At 45.3% G+C, this 20,782-nt stretch overlaps 1 long non-coding RNA gene across 2 annotated transcripts; it reads right to left on the bottom strand.

Annotated features, from left to right (window-relative positions):
- Nucleotides 1–1,641: 1,641 nt before the first annotated feature.
- On the bottom strand, nt 1,642–3,257 carry LOC111936313 (uncharacterized). 2 transcript variants are annotated; one of them, XR_015277210.1, is made up of 3 exons: nt 3,102–3,257; nt 2,485–2,529; nt 1,642–2,268 (listed from the first exon to the last, which is right to left on the bottom strand). It is a non-coding gene; the product is annotated as an uncharacterized LOC111936313 (long non-coding RNA). The 2 variants fall into 2 exon arrangements; XR_002868089.2 differs by having other exon boundaries at nt 2,485–3,257.
- Nucleotides 3,258–20,782: the final 17,525 nt, after the last annotated feature.

Genomic DNA, 20,782 nt, shown 5'->3' with positions numbered 1-20,782 from the left:
TGACTGTCCCTGCAGCACTGTAATAAGGTGGCCTTGAGCTCACATGAAAGCTTTCAAACAGTTAAGGTTGCTTTGTTTCAGAAAGTATTTCAAGGTGTGTTTAAAATTCAGCACATCTTTCAGTCCCATTAATAAAAGAAATGTCTTTTAAACATATCCATAAATCTAAATAGAGACATCACTTTTTGCCTGACTAGACAATTTAATGAAACATTTATTTTTTCTGAGCAGGGGTTTGAGCCCCTGAGGAAAGCAGCAGCACGGGCAGCAGCACCCAGAGCCACCCACGGTGCAGACCTGCATTTTGGCCACATCCAGCTCCAGCCCAAACCTTTGCAGAATCCTGGAAATGCCTCCTCAGAATCCTGTTTTGTTTACATCAGCCTCCTCACCAGCCTGAAGAGAGCTGCTGCGTTCTGTAAAGTGAATGACATATCTGTGGGCTGGAGACTGATGTTTATATTACCTTCAGTGACTCACAGGAAAAATTAAACATTCCGTCTTACAAGGGCTTCATCTCTTTGCCTCACAATGTCAAGACAGGGCTCTGCATCAACCATTCACTGCAGCTACTTCAAGGATGGCTCTGGAGAGGGCTGAAGTGACTGTATTTCTTTAAAGATAACTCCTAGCTAAGGAAAAACTATAATTACTCATGCTGCAGGTCTGAGGTTATGATCTTCACACAGAGCAGCAGGACAACAAGCAGAATTTTTGACTCCATTTTAGATAATCAAAATACTTGTTCAGCACAAGAATTGGAGCCCTGACACCCATAATGTGACAGTGCACCCTCATGGTGCTCCCTTACAGCACTGGTTGGGCTGTACAGCCCCCCAAGGCCAGCAGGGCAAGTTCTGCAGCACAGAATGTGCTACTCTCAGAATCAGCCTTAAAAAAAGGAAACTTGCATAGAACTACCATTCACTACAAAAGGTGTTCCCACATGCAAAGTACATTTATAGGTTGTGCTGAAGAAGACAAAAATTCTTACATTTTCAAAAAAAAAAAAAATTTCGAATTGAGTTTGAAAAATTTAAATTGCTTTGAAAAGCAAATCAGGTTCTGGGTCCTGATAAAATTAAAGCCAATAGATATTGCAATTGATTTCAGTCATGGACTAAAATCTCTCTGATGTCTGGGGGAACTTAAAACTCACAAACTCTTTTGAAATAAATGCTCATGCTTTTCCCCCAGGTTCAAAGAAATTGGAGAATGATACTAATTCTGTATTCAAATCAGCCCATGAGGATTAGGCAAAGGTAGCTATTATCTCTGCAAAGCATGTGCATAACAATGAACATTTAAAGAGAAAAATCTTCCATTTCAGTAAAATTTTATGAGAACACGAAAAACAGTAAAACCTTTATCTCAGACACCTTATGCAACATCCCCCTCCTAGCAGCACTTTTCTCTCTGATGGGTTTTACAATATCCTTATTCAAGAAACCATTCTTTCCACAATGCTAAATTTCCAGAGGTACATTCTCTTTTCACTGTGTTTTAAAAAACAATAATTCGGTTTGAGAGATGTCAATGCTTTTTGGTATTGGAAGTGTAGATAAGGTAAGATTCAGCATATTTTATTGGCTCAGTTTTAAAAGTCTTGAAAATCAACAATTCTCACTGATTACAGCCTGGTTTGGGAAAATGTGATTTTTATTTAAGGCAATAGCTACTTCTCCAGCTACTTTGCAGTGAAATATTGGAATTCAGCTCTGACAGCGACTGTGGGTTTTTATTATTAGGAAGATATTTGGACAATATGGATTATTCTTAAGCTAAATCCAAACAAGTGCCAAGAACAAGTCCAACTAATTTGTAAATATAAACAAACCCATACTGCCACAACTCCCAGGAGCTTCCAGGACAGCATCATGCATTGCTTCCATGTCTCAGCATTGGCAAAAGTATTCTGTCGCCTGTGACTGCAAAGATAACTTGAAAATGTTCCATATCAGAGCAATAAGTGGGTTTAAACCCAGAAAACAGCTTTTATTTCTAAATTTGGAATTTTTTTCAGTCAGCTCCGTAATTCCAGTGTTTCACTCACAGGTCAAAAGTTTTAAAAGTTTATTTCCAAACAGAACAGTTTAGAAAGAGCCTGGACATGGCACTCAGTGCCAGGGTTTAGTTGATGAGGTCTTAGGTCATAGGTCAGACTCGATGATCTCAAAGCTCTTTTCCAACCCAGTTCACTCTGTGATTCTGTGATTCTCTTACATTAAGGGTTCTTGTATCACACTTGACATTTTTCACATTCCAATTCTGAAAGAAACATAACATCAATTCAGAAAAAAAATTACTGAAATACAATCAAATTTCCTTTAATTTAAAACAAAGTGGGAATTTTCCAAATCCAGAGCTTCCCTGTGGCACGAAGTGAGGTTTACACCTCCTACCTCATCCCCCAATAACATCAGCACACAAATACCTCCCCCCAGCCCTGCAGACCAGATCAGCAGTGAGTCCCCCCATGCTCACCTGCACTTACCAGCTCCTCTGATGCTGACAGAATGGACAAACCCTCTGTGAAAAATGGCATCAAATTATGGACACATGAGAAAAGCTTTGGTTTTTTACTCTTAAAACTTAACCTGTTCCTTCTTTTACATTGATTTTTCCATTTTCCTAGGTAAAGAGATAAATCTTGGCTGCCTGACAGCATGTAGAGCAGATAAAAACCCATTTGGTCTACTCTGCTATGGATCTGCTCGTTAGAGTACCTTTGGAGAATGTTTACTTCTCTGGAAGTCTGGAAATATAAACTTACTTGAGAATATGTTTTTCTGCAGAATTTTCTGCTGAAAGGTCAAATTCCTGCCATTTCTTCATTTCCTGGATTCTCTATCACATACCCCAAGAGTGCAGATTACCACTGGCCAATTAGCAATTAGAGGTATGGGATGGGTCTGAGTGGGTTTCATTGCTCTAAAACAGATTTCCCTATCAGCTATTGGATTCAGGATTCAAATTTTTAATCCCTTCTGGAAACTGCCTTTTTTGGGTCCTGCTTTCCTAAAGCAAAATAGAATATTCCTAAACTCCCCTTTCCTACAGCAGGGCCAATGTTCAAAGGTAAATTGTCACGGAAATGGTACCTGCAGGAGCTTGCTCTGAGCTGGACCTTCCTGCTGCCAGCTGTAAATATTCCCCACAGGAGCTGCTGAAGGATGAAAAATGTTAGCTCTCTCCAGACAGGATGCAAGGCTATGCAGTTCTGCAGGGAAACTGTGGGAATTGACTTCCCCTTTAGAAAAAAGGTTAATTACAGAGCCTTGGGAACATGTTTGGTATTTACTACAAGCAATAAAGAACCCACCTTTGACTTGGATGGCAGTTTAGGCCAGAGATTAAGCTTCCTAGTAATCCAGTTTTGCAGCTGAATAATCCTTGTTGTGGAGAGGGGATAGGGCCATCCCACCTGCTCCCAGTGACATGCTGGAGGAAGGTGATGTCCCCAGCACCCATCCTGCCCACCATTCCTGATAAATGCTCCCCAGGGGAGGCAGCCAGCTGAGGGCACAGCCCACTGTCACCTGGCAGTCAGTGGCAATGGGCACAGTCCCTGGATGAGCCACTTGGGCACTAAGGTCATTCCTGGTGCCAAACACAGCCTTGGCTTCTGCCAGAGCCTGAAGGGCCGGCCTGGTAGCACTGCAGCATTCCCAAAGGCAGCCAGAGCCCTCTGGCATGCACCCTGCAGAGCTCAGGGAGAGCTTTTGGGCCAGCTGAGCAGCCTGGCAGGAGGCACTTGAGTCATTCAGCCACCTGGTTTGACCAAACACTGCCCTTCTCTTTCTCCCTACTTTGTGTTCACATCAGTTCTCAGCTGAGTTTCACAGGGAGAAGATTTGATTTGTTTGGCTTTGTTTTTCCTCACAACAATCTCTATGAGCTGTTGGATCCAGCACCTTCCTCTGTGGCCGTGCTGACAGCCATGGACAGGAACCCTGAGGGCAGATGGGCTGCGGGGACCTCGACAGCCTGAGCGTGGCTCCTTCATCTTGTGGGGAGGAAGGGTGAGAAGCCTGGCTGCACTGCTGCAGTGCTGTGGGCAGCTGGTGTTTCTACCCTTGGAAAGGTGAAATGTCCCCTAGCAGAGCACTGGGAGTGGGCAGCACTGCAGAGCCCAGCCCCGAGGAACCCCTGCACAGCTCTGCTCCTTCTTGTCCTGCCAGTGCCAGCATGAAACCCCACACCAACAAAACCAGTCCATTCCCCTGATGAAGGCAACAACCAGAAGAGAAAAATGGGAGGAAAAACAAACCTGATCTTATGACATTTGTGACACACTGACAAGAACACAAGATGGCAAGAGGTCCTATTTTTAAAGGCCATCATCCTGCTGCTGTCGGAGCACACTTGTGTCAGCAGTAACCCACAGCAGCTCCCTGCATCACTGGCTCATCCATGGCAGGAAGCTGCCTCCACAACATGCCCTCAGGGCTAAAAGCTGGGCTACCACCTAAAGTCACTGCAACATGCCTCTATTTTGAGGTCTCTCTCAGGGAAACTGAAGTCTGTGGGTAAAAAAAAAAAATTAAAAAAATAAACAATGAAATTATCCAGTATTTACTTTATATCTGTGTGCTTAAATTCAGCCATGACTGATTCTGCAGAGGAACTCTGGCCTGTCCAGGAGAGAAGCAGAAGAAGGCAGAACCAAGATGCCAATAAAGAGCCAAGGTGTAAATAGGACTTACACACTCACAGAAACATGAAAAGAGCCAAAAAAAGCTTTTGCAAGAGTAGCTTCATGGTCTTACATTGCAAATGAACAGTTACAAGGAAACTAGCATTTTCTTAGGCTCTCCAGGTTAAGAATATATTTTTAAGACTTCAGATTAATGAGACCTAGTGCACTCATTTAAAGCAGGAAAAATTCTTCTTTAATTACTCAAAAGAAAAACCCAATAATTAATAGCCACCAGAAATAATAAATCAGCCATTGTAATCTCATTTCCATTACCCTTATTAGCTCAAGAGATTGGTAGATCAAACCCAATTTCATTCTTCCAGAAATAAATACACTATTATTTTTAGCTCATTTCCCAAGACTCTGCAGTCACTGTGCTTGAGCTCCCTGCCTGTTTGTCCACTCGGATAAGTTTGGAGCCTGCTGGCCAAGTTCAACTTGAATTAAGGACAACATAGTAGTCTCAGAGATGTTATTGTCAGACCTGTGACCAATCTCTGGCCAGGAAGGACTCAAACAAATGCCCCTGCTTTGGCAGGCAGAAGCAACGTGGTGTGAGCCCTTACCTGATTGCACAGGAATGGGTGGGCACAGGGAGAGAGAGGGAATACAGAACCACACATGAAGGATATAGACAGGTCACAGTCACCAATTAACCAGTAAATATATCTGTGACTTCAAACAGACTCACTTATTATCATACCATATTTATTTATCTGTAAAAAATTCAGATTATTTTAATACTAAAAATATTCCATTACCTATAAGGCAAAAGATATGTTAGAAAATTTCGTGACACTGACCCAAAATTCCCACAAACTTGGGGGGATAATCCTTAGCAAGCTGATGAGCAGGTTTTGTTCCATGAAGGAAATTCTTAACCTGTTGCTTACAACCTATTTCATGTTATTACTAAAATATTTACTGAATGGATATGATGCAATATCTCCTTCTTTTTGCAAAATTTTCCTAAGACCAAAAATAGGTTATGACTTAAAAATAACATGCACCACATTGGAAATCAATGAAACACTCTCCAACCAAGACCCAATAACCAAGTCATGAGCTGTCACACTTCTATTTTTAGGAATGATCATGTTTTTTTCTGGGCATTGGCAATGACTACTTCATGTATCAATTCTGTAACGAGACCAACCATTTCTAAATGAGATGTTTGATACACAACCTTGTGACAGTGTTTATGGCAAACACTGCAAAGTTAACGGCCAGCATTACCCAGAGGTTGGGCTGGAACACCAAGGTGTGCCTTGGGTAAACACCAAACTTCTCCCAGGTGCCTCTTTAGCTGGAGTGAACCAGCAAAGGGGATGACAAAACAGATCACACAGGAGCCAGCTGCTCCTACAGTCCCATCCATCCATGTTCTCCCTGGTCACAGCACTTGTGGCTGAGAGTGCTGGACTTGTACCAGGAGAGAAAAGTCTTTGACCAGCAGGAAGGAATGAGCAGAACCCACAGAACATCTCAAAGTCCTGCATTTGTGGCAAAGACAGCACCCACCTTAAGTGCTACATGACCTCCAGAGAAACAAATGAGGAACAGGAGCAGTGGAGCAGCCCAAACCAGCTCAACAGCACGGTTGCTTGGCTCTTACCATTTAGCAGTTGAACAGAACTGGCAGTGAAAGGCTGTAAAAGGCCCTAACCACCAGGAAAACTCAACAATCCCAGCATGAGGGTGATTCCCAGTCTGCCTAGCAGGAATGATCTGGGGAGGGACCATGCTGGGGACAGTGGCTGGCTGGATTTCCTCTGCCTTGGCTTACCACCAGGGAGTGGAAAGCCACTGTGGACATGGAGTGAGAAACTGCAAGAAGGAAGAAAATCAGTATTTACAAACTCACAGGGAATTTTTTCATGAGAACTTGTTACATTTCTGCTCAAATCCTTCTGCACTATACAATGGCCTTTTATGTTTGGGTTTTTTTCCTTCATTAATTCTGACTTTGACCATTATCACATCCTGCTTTCTGTAGTAATTATAGCAGACAAGAGAGATGAAACATCACTGGATGCAGGTAACACTTGACTTTATGGTGTTCCAAATCAATTCTCTGTAATGTGGACTTATCTTGAGCAAACCAAAAGCAATCTGTGAGAAACTAAGTGCAGCAGAGTGAAATGCGGGTTGGTAAGCACAGCAGATGAGGTCCCTGGCCTCCCTTTGGGGAGGATGTGACACATTAAGGTGCAGATACCTGAACTCTTGCTGGATTCACTGGGCAGTGTAAACTCAGTGTGGTTCTCAGCCCAGACCCAGCATGATCAATCCCACAATAGCTTAAACACATGCTAAAGGGATTACCTGGCCAACATGACATTTCACGTGGTGCCAGCTCACCTTCAAGCACGTGGCAAAATGTGGGCAATAAATTCCAGGATGCTGGCACAACATTCTAAATAACACCACAGCACTGAGCAGCTCTAGCTCTGTCAGTGTCACATGCTGTGACAAATTCAGGCTCATCTCTTTTTGCCCTTAAGGAGCATTTGACAACTAAACAGCAACCTGCTGAGATGCTCTAAAGCATCCTAGCCAGGACTGAGATGGGGATGTGACTGAGAACTCCTCTCTCCAGGTTTTGGGATTTCTCCTAGACCTTTACCAGCTCTGTTATGAGATGTGCACACATGTGACAAAGCTGGGGACCAGGAGCTCAGCACTGTGGCACCATGCTGATGGAAGTGTTTGTGGCTCTTGGCTCTCCAGTTCTTCCAACCTACAGCTTGCAGGTCAAGGCTCCAGATACTCGAATCTAATGATTTCACTGGTGACTCAGCAGCAAACAAGCATTTTCTGCACTCTTTAGTCCAGCAGCAAGATACATAGTTTTCAAAAAGTAAAAACTTGTCTTTCCTTGACACAAGGGAGATATATAATCACCTAAAAGTAAGTAGACAAACTCTAAAATTATGTCTTTTTACAGTTGCTGTGCTGGTTACTCTAGACTGATGTACCATGCCTTTACAACTGATTGCAAGTAAGATCTTGTCTAAATGGAGAGCAAGATTCATAAACAGTTGCCAGAAAAAATTACTTTTTGATTTCCCTTAAAACTCTAATTTATCAATGTTTTAGTCCATGTTTAGCCTTATTCCACATAGTCTTCATTAACTTTTGCCACTAACATTTCATTAACTTATACTACTAATATTATTGCTCACCAAAGTCTAAAGGAAAAGATGAGCCTGGGAATGGAAAACATTTGTACATTTTTATCCCTTATGCAGCATGCATAAAAGGAGTGCAGTTTCTGTTTCTCTGCCTCCCTGGGGGATTCACTGCTCCAAAAAAAACCCCACCACCTGGTGAAAATACCTTATTCCTTACCTTTCTCATTTGCCTGTAACTCTGAAAATAAAAACAACAGACTTTTGCAGGACAGCCAAACTTCAAACTGACCTGGTGAAGGGGGAAAACTCTGCAGCACTTCTGCTCCCCTTGGGAGAGATTTTGACTGCATCCTGACCAGCAAAACCTTGGAACAATTTCAGTGTAGCAGAGCTGTTACAAATCCATGAGAGCACAGCAGAGCTCAGAGTGGGGCCTGTCTCAAATGGCAGTTTCACACAGCATCCATGTGTCCCTTCTTAACCAGCATCTCTTAAAGCCTGAGAGCAAGAGCACACTGCCACTGCCCCCTCAGAGGCAGAGTGACACCTTCTGCCTCTTGCCATTCCCCAGAAATGCAGAATTCCACGTACCAGAGACAACAGCTCCACCTGGCAAAGTGAGAAAGGAACAGGGAGGGTACAAATTAAACTCAACACCACTGGAAGTGCTTCAACATCTACTTGCAGCAAAGTCCAACAAGGATGCCTGTAAATGGTTTGGAGTTATTTTAGTAGGAATGATCTAATAGTCAAATTGGTTTTGCACAGATCATTGTTATAATGGGTAGCATGAAAAGGAGGGAGAATTATGCTTCCTCCTGAGCCTCCTGTATTAAAGTTAATTTCATCAGGATAATCATTGCCTGGGAGTACCCAGCCCTGTGAAGACCTTTCTTTTTATGCATTAGTGAATTATGTTTTAATTCCTCATTATCAGTGATGGAAATACTATGCAGAAAACCCATCACACACTGATAATTTGGGACCATGCACCTATCTTTGCCAGCTGCCTCACCAAGGAGCTGCTGTGCTCCACACTGTCCTCACATGCCACAGCAGCACCTCAATTAACAATTCTGTGTCTCATTACCTGGACAGAATGTATTCTTGATCTTTGACTCCTTAATACAAAAAAATGCAATAATAAAGTGCCAGCCAGAGTTGGCTTTCCATAGATCATTCAGAACGCTTTTCTATTCCAAATTTGAGGCATTTAAAAACACTCCTACTCCACTGCTTATTGAGTCCTGTGGATGTTTCTTATCTCATCTGCTTCTCCTTGTCTCATCCTGTTAGAGACCCTCCCTGTTGGATAAAGTTATCAGGTCTTTGAATAAGGAGAAACAATTTCTTTCACTTGATTAACTGCATGACTTAATGCTATCAGCTCCATTAGGGGACAGGAGCATGAGACAGGCTATCAGGGAATCAAAGTCAGTCACAGCAACACAAATCTCTGCAGCAGCACCATGAGGTTTGAATAATCAATTGCACATTCCCAGGGAGTTTGCCTCCAATAAGAAAATATTTCTTGCCGCTTTCAAAGGTATTGTGCTGCACAGGAGATTGACAGTAAAAACAAAACTCCTACAGCATCACTTCTTAGGTTATTTGCAGAGCTTGACACAGGTAAGGTGCAAATTTGGGGCAATTCAGATATGAGAACATGACATTATGAGAAAGATATATGTAAGTAACTGCAGTTATTAAAATGAGATAAATTAACTTTGGCTCTATCCGGGTGCCCCTGGTCAGAAGAGCACCTATTGCAGAGTGAACTCTCAGCTGCCTGAAGGCTAAGAGAGTCCTGCCCAGGTTTTCATTGACTAATTACCATTCTTGGTAAGTGTGAGGTCCAAGGCAGTGCTAACCTGCTCGGTGGTTGTTGAGGATTTGAAAGAGAGCTGCCCAGTGCACCAGGTGGGTGTTTCCAAGCCCCAGGGAGCCACACAGTTCTGCCAGTGGAGGTAGCACAGCTCGTGTTGGACGTGGCACACAGACCCTGAGCTTTCCTGGAGCCCAAAGACAGCCAGGGCAGCCCCAGTGCCCCCAGTCCCTCCTGCCTTAGCCATGAGTTCCTGTCCCTCCAGACCATGAGCTGCTGGGCTGCAGGGAGGGTTGGGAGTTCTGCTGGGGAGGAGACAAAGTGCAGCATGCTGGCCAAGACAGATAAGGCTTTTGCTCTTAAACCAAGCAGTTTGGTTCAATCACTGATACACACAAGCTATTTTTGTCTGATGGGATTCGTCAGTCAATTCTGGTACATCAGTATCCACGTCAAAGCTGTCACATGTGGTAGATGTCTCAGGAAAAGGAACCAGGACTGATAAAGTCTAATAAGGCCAACCAGGACTTCAGAGAAACTCTGGAAATTTGGAGCCCAGGCCAAGAACCCAACTTGGTAAATTCCTGTCTGAAATTAAAACTTTTGTACCACCTCATTCCCAGAAGCTTCCCAGAATAAACATCACTACAGCTACCAAGAACATGGTGTGAACTGCAAAATAATTAAACTCATCATGTGCCAAGGGAAACCTGACTGATTGCTGCAATGCTGATTAGTTGCCCCCCCTGCTCTGGAGTGCATTAGCATGAGAGCAGAAGACACCTTTGATAGGCACTGAAATATCAAGGTTATCTCTTTGGCAGTGTGGCTGAGGTTACTGTCCCAGGAAAGGCTGCTTTCATCTCAGTATCACAGCCTCTTCCTCTCCTGTTGCCCATACCTCTGTGAGGGTGAGGCATGACCACCCCAAACAAGAATCCAGTCCAGTCTTGGGCACTTCCAAGCAACCAAAATTCTTCCTGCCTGCTGAGGACACTGCTCTCACACAGCTAGATGGCACAGTAACTTACTCCACTCTGCAGCAGCTGCTTGCCAGAGATTAGGACTTTCAGCACTTTTTCTTTTTAACTAAAAGAATTTACATCTTCAATTCCCAGTCAATTCTCAGCCCTGCTGAAGTTCAGCCGTCTGACAGAAGCACACCAAACCTCATGTTTGGGAAATTCTCATATACATATATATATAAATATATAAGTTCTCTAGTAAGATATATTAATTATCTGAAGCCCAGCCTCCAGGCCTTTTTCAAAGCTGCTCAGCTCCAGCCATCGCGTGCTGCAGGAGGAAGCAATAGGTCTCATACACAAGTAGATTAACTCTCCAGAGCTTTTCTAATTAGAGACACCAGCTCCTTGCCAAGGAGATGTGCTTGCTGCAGCTTATTTTAGCTCTGCAGTTCTGACAAACCAGACACTTTTCTTCTTATGATCTTGTGTAATTGGAAGACAAACTTTTTCTGAATAATGAATGCTCAGAGACACCACTGTTCATGAAGCAGCACACTTTCATGATAAAAACAGATCTACAAAATGATAGCTTAACTGTAAAAGAGAATTTGTTCCTGTAAATCCCAGAAGCAGTGAATGATGGCAGGAATCCCCACTCCAGCCCCTGCTCAATATCAGGTCAGGTTGCTCAGGGCTGTGCCCAGTGCAGCTCTGAGTGTCTCCAAGGACAGAGGTTTCCCTGCTCTCTGGGTCCCCATGGCAATGCCTGACCACACTCACAGGCAGAACAGTTTTCCTATCTAGCCACAATTCCACTTGCTGCAAACAGCTCATCACTGCTCTTTGCTACACAGCTCAGAGGAGAGTCCATCTCTAGTCTCTGCAATTTCTCACTAGATTACATTATAGTCATTCTTTGAATTGATCTTTGGCACTCTCCACATTTTTAGCTTTTAAATAACAGGCTTTATCTAGTTGTGAGAATTACTGGGTGGAAATGGGAAGAGATTCTTTTCTACAGGAGTGACTGTGGAGTGTGAGGGTCCCTTCTGCAGGGAAACACGGTGAACTAGGACCACAGCCTGAACAAAAGGAAAAGGAATGTACATTTTCCAACTTACCTTTCCTTTCTGCCTTACTCTGAGGGGTGTTTGATAGAGCTCCCCAGGAGCAGAAGCACAGCTCCTGTCACCACAGGGCACCATGCCCAAGTCTCAGCAGAAATTCAGTGCCTCATCCAGACAGTGATGAGGATTAACATGCTTTCCAAACTCCTTTTGAGCTTCTTCCTCAAGAAGAATTCACAGAAGAAGGGCTGAGGAACCAGCAGATGCAGGTCAGGGGTGTACTGGCTCCTCAAAGGAGCAGCCCAAGAGCAGGACAAAACCAACACTTAGGTGTTAGGGAGAATACCAGCACAGAAATGAGATTTCCATCTGCCCTGATGGTTTCACTCCGTGTGCTACCTGTGTGCCTCAAACCTCTGAGCTGAAATCGAGCAGGATCTGCAGTGCCCACCCTTCCCCACAGATATTGTGTGCCACATCACAGAAACCAGAAAAAGATGGGAGCAAACCAAAGGTCAATGCAATACAGAGGGTTTAATAGAGTTTTCTGTGCTTTTTCCCTTGGACAACACCGAGGGCTCAGCCTTTTGTCTTAACACACCATTACAGGTTTTGGCAGGTATGTAATAGAAAAAAATACCACAGGGACATTTTATTGTGTTTCCTTTTCTGCTTTTCTCCTTCCCCTCACTGTCTTGGGAAAAAGTAGGAAGAGGAATTTCAGCCATTGCCAACTGCTGTATTAAAACAATAGAATTTTGGGAAGCCTCAAAGCATTATTTGTAGCCACAATAAGCACAGTCTATAACTAAGCCTTTCACATCAGCAGATCACAGCAGGGCACTGAAGAACTGATTGTGCACCTAAGCACATTTGCATCCCACCTAAATATTAAGCATTAATTTAAAGTGTTAAATGCCCACAGCCCACACACAGCACCCTTCAAACTGCAGAGGGAGAAACAGCTGAGGTGAGCTGAATAGCAACCCTGATGTGCACCTCAGGCTCTGCCTCCTGCAGAGTGAGCCTACAGGGAATGCTGTCCCCTCCCATGGAATAAATGTCAAACCTCAGTGGGATGAACCCAAATCCTCCTCCCAACAGCAGCTACTGCCACCCACAGCTCCCCAAACACTGAGGCTCTTCATCTTCTGTATTATTTAAAAATTCAGCTGTTGATTCTAGCAGTCTGTCACATCACAGCATATTGCTCTTCTCTCTTTAGAACAGATAGTGTGGGGCGTGTAAAATAACAGACACCCCCTTTTCTCCTCTATTCAAGCTTTAACTCCACAGAAGCCCTGGCTCCTCAAACCTTTGCATGCTGCTCCTACATGCAAAGTACAGCCTAAGACAGTGACCCTGAATGAGCTCCTGATAGCACAAATTCAGCAGCAGCACCAAAGCACACAGCAGCTCTTGTAATTTGATTTCTACTCATTTACATTATACATTAATCTAACACTATACATCAGTCAATAGGTGAGAAGATTTCACTGCTCACTGGTTATGAGGAACCGATTAAAGGAGTGATAAAGAAGATTAATTTATTACAGGATCTGCTAGGAGGCTAAATGCTTGCAGGAGGAGAAGGATTATTGACTTAGATTTAACAGAGGAATAATTCCCATTCGTATATGTGTACATATATATAAAATAAGATGTAGGAATATATGGACCAAGCAGACTGGAGATGAAGGATTGAGAAAAGCAGCATGAAGCTTCCTTCTCTTGCAGGCCTCTGCAGTTCTGGAAAAGCACCACTGTTATTCTCTGAATGCAGAGACATGGAAGCCTTTAAGTGCTGAAAGGTGATAAAAGCCCCAGCAATGAGCCTCTGTGAGCTGTGCTGCTGTCAGGCTCAGCAGGGGCACGGGAGGGGACCAGACAGTGAGTGGCCCTGGGTGGGTGGGTGGGTGGGTGGGTGGCAGCAGACAGGCCAGCACAGCATCACACACGACACAGCCCCAGCGTGACCAAGCAGCAGAACCCATCCAGCAGCTGCACAGCTGGTTTTACCACCTCCAGCAGCCGAGCTGCCTGTTCAGTGTGCTGGGACACAGATGTGCCCCAACAGCTTCTGCATAAATTCTGCTCACAGTGCCAACCTCCAGGACTCTCTTCTGCATCTACCAAGCCATGGTGGGCTTGCCCCTTAATTCATCTACCTAAAAAAAGGGATCAGTTTTCCACTGGGATTTAAGTGCAGCCTCACAAAACCTTGATGCACACGTGGTACCGCTGGGGTCACTGGGGGTTAGACCACAGCAGCACAAGGAGGGACATCCCCACCAGAGCAAATACACACAAAGGCAGTGTCTGGGGGCCACGCTGGGCAGTGACCCTCTCCTGGCTGTGTCCCTGTGTGCCAGGCTCTGGAGTGCCTGCAGACTGTGCACGGTGCTTGTGGCACAGCCGGGACAGAGCGAGAGCCACCACAGCGTGAAAGGATTGGCATCTGCCCAACGGGCTCTGCTTAATGGGCTGATCCTAGATACATGTATTTGGACAGGGAGCAATCGATATTGCACAGAGCAGCACAGCACATGCATTGTCTGCAGCCCATTATGCAGCTCTCTCTGCCGTGCAATATTCATTTTAATGTTACCCTGAAAGGAGGGAGCACGGCAGGTCAGCCAAGGAGAGTGGCAGCGCTGCTGTACAATGCAGCCCTCACTTCTTTGAAAACTCATGTCAATCCAGTGCAAATCCTGTCAACCAGGCCCTTACAGAGCACAGTTCAAGGAAATCCATTAAGCCTTTACCCTGTTCACCGTCGCTGCCGTTTTGTCTTGCCGGTGCCACGCGCGCCTTTTGGGCTCTGCTCCACACCCAGCACAGCATCTCCCTTCCCACCAGCAGTAACAGCTCCACAGGGAAAAACAGGACAGTCACAGGGCCTCAGGTCACCCTCCTCCTCCTGACCAAGCCCAGGTTGTTTAGAGAAATATAAATGCCCAAATTGAGCCTGGATACCTGGGGGCCTTAGGCTGTGCCTTGGTAAGTGGCTATTGATTCACCCAGCACAGGGCAGCACCATAAGGAAAGTTGTATTATGGGACCAAGAGTGCTGCTCTGAGCCAAAGCACTGCAGTCTGTTGGGTCACAGCATCCTTCATCTCTTTGCACACCAAGTCAAAATCCATAAAATGCCTCCACAATCCCTTTCTCCCAGCCTTCATCTGACTCTTCTTCAAGGCTGAATCTCCCCTCACAGTGCTTGGAACTCAGTCTCATGCTACCTGGCCTCTGTTTTAAAGGCTCAAAATGACAAAAGAAAAAAACCCAACACCTAAAGAAAGCAATTATTTTAATTACTCATTTTGGGTATAAAAAGACCCTCAGCTGTTTGAAGCCCTTGATTCAAGGGTACGGCTATTACAGGCAGCTGACCAGCACAATACATACTGCTGCCATGCCCTCTGCAGTACCCAGAGGTGCTTCTCTATCCAAATTATAGGAAATTAACATTTTCAAAAGCTTTTGAGTGTTCCCAGGCAGGAAGCATTACAGGAGGCAGCAGAATCAGTATTATTTATATAGATCCCATTATTACAAAGAAGAACTCCACACTGTCACTGTAATAAAGCATTACCCAGGAGGCCACTGAAAAACCTGAATAAAATCCTGTAATACAGGATGAAATAAGAACAAAAAGGAGGCAGCCTTTCAGATGCCTTGATGTTATCCCTTTAAATGAAGCTGCCTTGACATATGCTGTGCATCACAGGGGACTGGCACGTCAGCAGAGCACTCCACGACAGCCACAGGGCTCCAAAATCCACCTTTCCTTCCCACCTGTATTTTTGAGTTTAATTCTTCCCATTTTGTTTTCCTACTGATGTGAATATGTCTCCTCTGTTGGGGGATTTGGCAGTAAGAAATCCCAGGGGACAGCCCTGGCAGGTACAGCCTGATTTGAAGGCAATACTGAACAATCTTCATGCAGAACATCCCTAACAGGGACAGACTGAGGCAAATTCCTCCTGAAAGACCAGGCTACTGCTCTGCAGAGCCCCACAAGCTATGATGTGCCCTCTCTTTTCAAGCAACCAGCTACAGAAATGACAGCAGCAGCACGTGCTGCAGAAATAAATATTGCCTGGCTCTGTACCCGGCCCAAAGGATGAGCAGCTCCTACCTGTGCAGCAACCAGGGTTTGTGCTGTGGCTCCAATGTGCCAGTGCTGCTGACTTGGGCACAGCTGCAGGCTTGGCTGGGGGTGGGTTTACACCTATGGACCAGGTGACTCTTTATTTTTAGGCACAGGCTTCCCAAATGCACCTCTGGGAGGTGGAGACCCCTTCCCTCAGCTCCAGCTGAGCCTTGAGCACCCCTGCAACAGGCAAGGCACACCCGGGGGACAGGGAAAGCCAATATCACTCGTGCTGTGGCTGAGGGAGCTGCAGAGAGAAGCCTGTTAGCATTGATACAGAAACACAAAACCAGGACACTCTGGCCCTGCTATTTGTAGAAGCAATAATTCTCTGTAGGTGCTTAAGGAATACAGAACAAACCACGTGTGGAGTGACCTCATTTCTGATCTGGATCCATTCCAGGACAGTTGTGGACAATTATCAACATCTGGTGATTTGCAGCAGAACTTTCAGCCAGCATCTCCATCATGCCCATGGGAGGCCCTGAGGACCCTAAGTGGGCTGCTCCAGTGAGAGGCTGAGCTGGGACTCTGCAGCACCCACAGCCCCAGCCCATGAGTGCCCTGGCAGTGCCAGCCCAGCCTGGGAAGGGCGGCTGAGCAGGGTCTGCCAGCACTGCCCTCCTGCCTGACACAGGCTGGGGACAGAGCCAGCTGGGACAGGCACAGCCTGACCAAGACAGCCAAAGTAAACCCATCCACAAGCACCCACCGAGCTGGGGCCAGCTATAGCTGCTAATTGTCACCAACAAGGTTGTTGTATTTTAACTCTCAGTGTGTTTCACAGCACTGCTGGGACCTTCACCTCTGGCCAGAAACACTCCCCTTATGACAAGCTCTCACTAAACAAACTCCTAAAGAAGCAGATTTGTATTACTTCCCAGCAATCATGTAGAGACCAGGTGCCAAGGAGATCCCTGAGCAGTTCAAGCCAATTATTAACACATTCAAAAAATATAGCAAGATCCACCTGAGGACTATGGATAAAGCTCAGTATAAGCCAATACCTACAAATAAATGGGGTACTGGGGACAGGTCAGCTAAAGATCAGCTAATCTGCATGTCGTCAACCATGGAAAATAAAATGTCAAGTAAATCAGGTGTTTGGGTTGCATCAGTACTTGGACAGAGACCTAAGCTTGAAGCAGACTTCCAGGTGCAGCAGCTTTTCAGTCTAAAAGGATTTTATAAAAGAAAAAATGCCACTCAAATTATTTTTAAATTAATTAGCCGATAGGTACTACACGATAAACAGACACATAGCCAAATGGTTTCTGTCCCTGATCCAAGCCTGTTCAGTACATCACTCAGTAATGTGGGAAATGAACAAAGCCATTGCTGATGCAGTGTGTGCACGGCAGCACTGGGTGCCAGGAACAGCATTGATGATGGGAACAGATCTGGAAAGCCGGGAAATATCCGTTTATTTGAGCAAAGTGCTCTCAATAGCTGCAAATGGCACAGTGCCTGTCTAAGGACCAAGTACACAGGTCATGCTAATCATACAGATAACAGCAATTAAGGAAAGGAAATGAGGAGGTTTGTACAGAACCAGCCGTACATGAACTCCTCATGTGATGCTGTTACTAAGAGGGGAAAAGCAATCCAGGGCTACATAAATAGGAGATTAACCAGCAAGTAGAGGGAAAGGGTGTTATTTCAGCATCCGGTATCCAAGATACCACTGCTAAATGCTGTGAGCAGCTCTGGTGACCATATTGCAAGGATAGGCCTGAAAATATGTGGAGGATTCAGACGAGATTCTGAAGTCATATTGGCTCTGGAAAAGTTGCCTCACAGTAAGAGGCTTTTGTGGCTCAGGCTCTGCAGCTTTCCCAAGAGGTGGCAGGGATAATTCAGCCCAGTCTGCAATTACCTATGAGAGGATGAAAATCTGAGAGCAGGTGGCTCCTGGCCCAGCCAAAATGGACACACTGCAGAAGCAGTAAATGCAGCAAACATTTTAAAGCAGGCTGTGGTCAGCTCCACTTCACTCAAGAGCGAATGGAGAAGCGTGAATGACATGTGGACAAAATGCCAAAGTCAGGAGCCCAAAGCAGAAGGTGCAGGTGGAGTTTTGATGAGCAAAGCAGCACCCCTTAGCTTGGACACACAAGTGAGCAGGGTGTGGGAGGTGACAACCCCCTCCCAGTTGTGCTTAATGGCCCTGCCCCATCTCTGACCCTTGTGTCACACATCCCTTAACAGTATCAAAAATGAGGTTAATGGCAGTGGGAAAAATTCCAAGATGCTCCAAGGAGAGTACCTGAGGAGCCAACAGCTCACACTGCCTGTCAGGGCCCTGTACAGCACAGGACATGGAGATCCTTGGGGTTTATTCCTCATATTGGCACGTGAACAACCTGAGGATGGTTTGTGGCTGTGTTACTGTGCCTTTCCACTGAGACCACTGCAGGATTCAATGAATTTAAAAAATGACAGATGATACCCAGGACAGTGCCTCCAGCTGTCTCAGCAGAGCTGCCCAGCAGCCTCACAGCCTCTCCCCAGGTCCACATGGTTTGCCTGACACCCACAAAGCTGCAGCAAAGTCACTGGGAGGGAGGAGCAGGACAACCCCCTCCCCACTGGCCACCTCACATCTGCAGAGCTGCAGCTTCTGACGCCAGCCTGAAGGCAGAAATACTCATTTCTGCTCACTGAAGAGTGCACTGGGGTCAGGTTATCATACACAAGAGGAGCACATAAAGCCTTTGTGCCCAGTCATACACAAATGAAGCACCCTCTGCAGTCACACATCTCTTGTGCTTTCCAACCCACCACAAGCACTTCCACCCAAACCTGTGCACGGATTAGCGCGGGGGACTCTGCACATCATCCAGTTAAAAGGAGGGGGAAAAAAAACCTGACAAAGCTCCAGAATGATTAGGCAACATTTCACGTGTCAGAACAGCAGATTTAATTCAAGTCTGGAATTTGTTAGAATGCTTAGACTAAAAAGAAATACAGGCTGGCATTATGATAGAATATATTGTAATGGAATCTGCAGCATCAGATTTTTCCAGGCAAAAACTACTTGTTACAATAAATTATCTAAAAAATCAGTATTCATATAAGAATCTGTGTGCATCCACAAAATAGGAGTTGCAAATACATTAGTTTTAAAACAATCTCAGAAAAAACTCATTTCCAGTTAAGTTCCCCCATATCCTGCCCTCTCAAATGACTGCAAAGAGCATCCATAGTCTCAGAAATCCCATTATCTCCCTGTTCTCGTCATAAATTCAGCAGTGTTTCTTTGATAAATTACATTCTTTTCTATCATATTATTTCAGTAAAAAGTACACATCAGAGCTCTTAATTATAGTCCACACCTGTAAATTGGATATTTTAGATATATATAATTGGAATATATACATGTGTAGAATATAAATATAGTGCATACACGTAGAGATTAGATCAGGATGTTCCATTACCAAAACAGCACTATCATTTCTACAGCTCTAAAAGAGCCTATTGTGATCTGTGATTTATGTGTTTGTGGGAGCTGTGCTTGTCACCCAGAGCTCCATGCCTCCTTCATTCCTCTGGTTAAAATAGATCAGTTTTTTTAGTTTGTCTATGTGATAAGCTATTCTGGAAGAGTTATTCTTGTGTGGATGCCCTCAGTCTGAAATGAAATACCTTATCATTTTGATTTAGCTTTATCCATATGCTCAAAATTCCCCTATTCCACACGAGGAAACCAAAGAATAAACTGAGCAGTAAGTCTGCTTCCAGTCCAAATGTCCTAACACTGGTGCTGGGCTGAAAAAGCTCCTCAGTAACAAGGTACCCTCACACACTGGCTGTGTGCACCCTTCCCTGGGAAGGACAGCTCCAGCCAAGAGGAGAGAGGTGCAAGGGAGGAAAGTCTGTACAAACACTGTCACAGGTTACAGAACACACCATCATCCTTCTTGTATTCATCACATCTGGGAGGCAAATGCTGCACTTGCACCCCTTTTGCAGAGCAGCAGCTGAGGCTGATACCAGAGAATTCTGGTATCCAGAGGATTTGGGACTCTCATCACAGGCTTCCATCAAAAGCCCACAGTAGTTCCAGTGACTTGCCCAGGTGCACTGTGGCAGTGCAGGAAATTAACCCCAAAGTGGCTTAAGTCCAGCTTTGGAACTGGCCTTTGCAATGCTCCCACTTAACACAAAAGTGGCTTCTTTAGGAAAAGTGTCGCTACAAGGCTTTCATTTTATATGACTTTACTTAAATTTAGCATACACCAGGCATGTAGGAAACAAGAAATTAAGGAAAAGCACAGCAAGACCAGCCATGCAGTTTAGATGTATTTTGCAATAGGTGATGGCAGGGTGAGCCCTCAGCCTGCAAAGCAGTGGGGCTGCAGTTCTTGGAGCACATCCCTGAGGTGTGGGCTGGCACAGGGACACTGTGACATGGGACCCTGGCACACTGTGCCTGCCACATCCCCCTTCCCTTGCCAGCAGCACAGAACCTGCAGAGCTGACTTGCTCTGGCAGCAAGGCACAGATTCATCTCCTCTCCATTAGCTCTGGCTTTGGGGATGCCCGCTGCTGGGCTGGGGCAGCACGGGAAGTGAGGCAGAGCCAGCGGCCCTGGGACAGAGCAGCACAGGGGACAGGGCTTTGCAGGGATAGATGGATGGATGGATGGATGATGGATGGATGGATGGATGATGGATGGATGGATGATGGATGGATGGATGATGGATGGATGGATGGATGATGCATGGATGGATGCATGGATGCATGCAAGGATGCATGCATGGATGGCACTCCAGAGGCTGCAGGAGCGTGTCCCACAGCCTCCCCTGCCCCGGTGAGTCACGGCCCTAGGTAGGTCAGGCTGGAGCCGAGCAGTCCCTAAAGCATCCCCACAGGAGACAAGCAGCTCATTCACCTCTCTTTCCCCAGCCAGCAGAAATGAAAAACCCAGCCA

Source organism: Cyanistes caeruleus, chromosome 17, assembly GCF_971803275.1.
Source record: "Cyanistes caeruleus chromosome 17, bCyaCae1.hap1.1, whole genome shotgun sequence".
In the NCBI taxonomy this organism is placed as follows: Eukaryota; Metazoa; Chordata; class Aves; order Passeriformes; family Paridae; genus Cyanistes; species Cyanistes caeruleus.
This window is presented reverse-complemented; position numbering and strand designations above follow the sequence as displayed.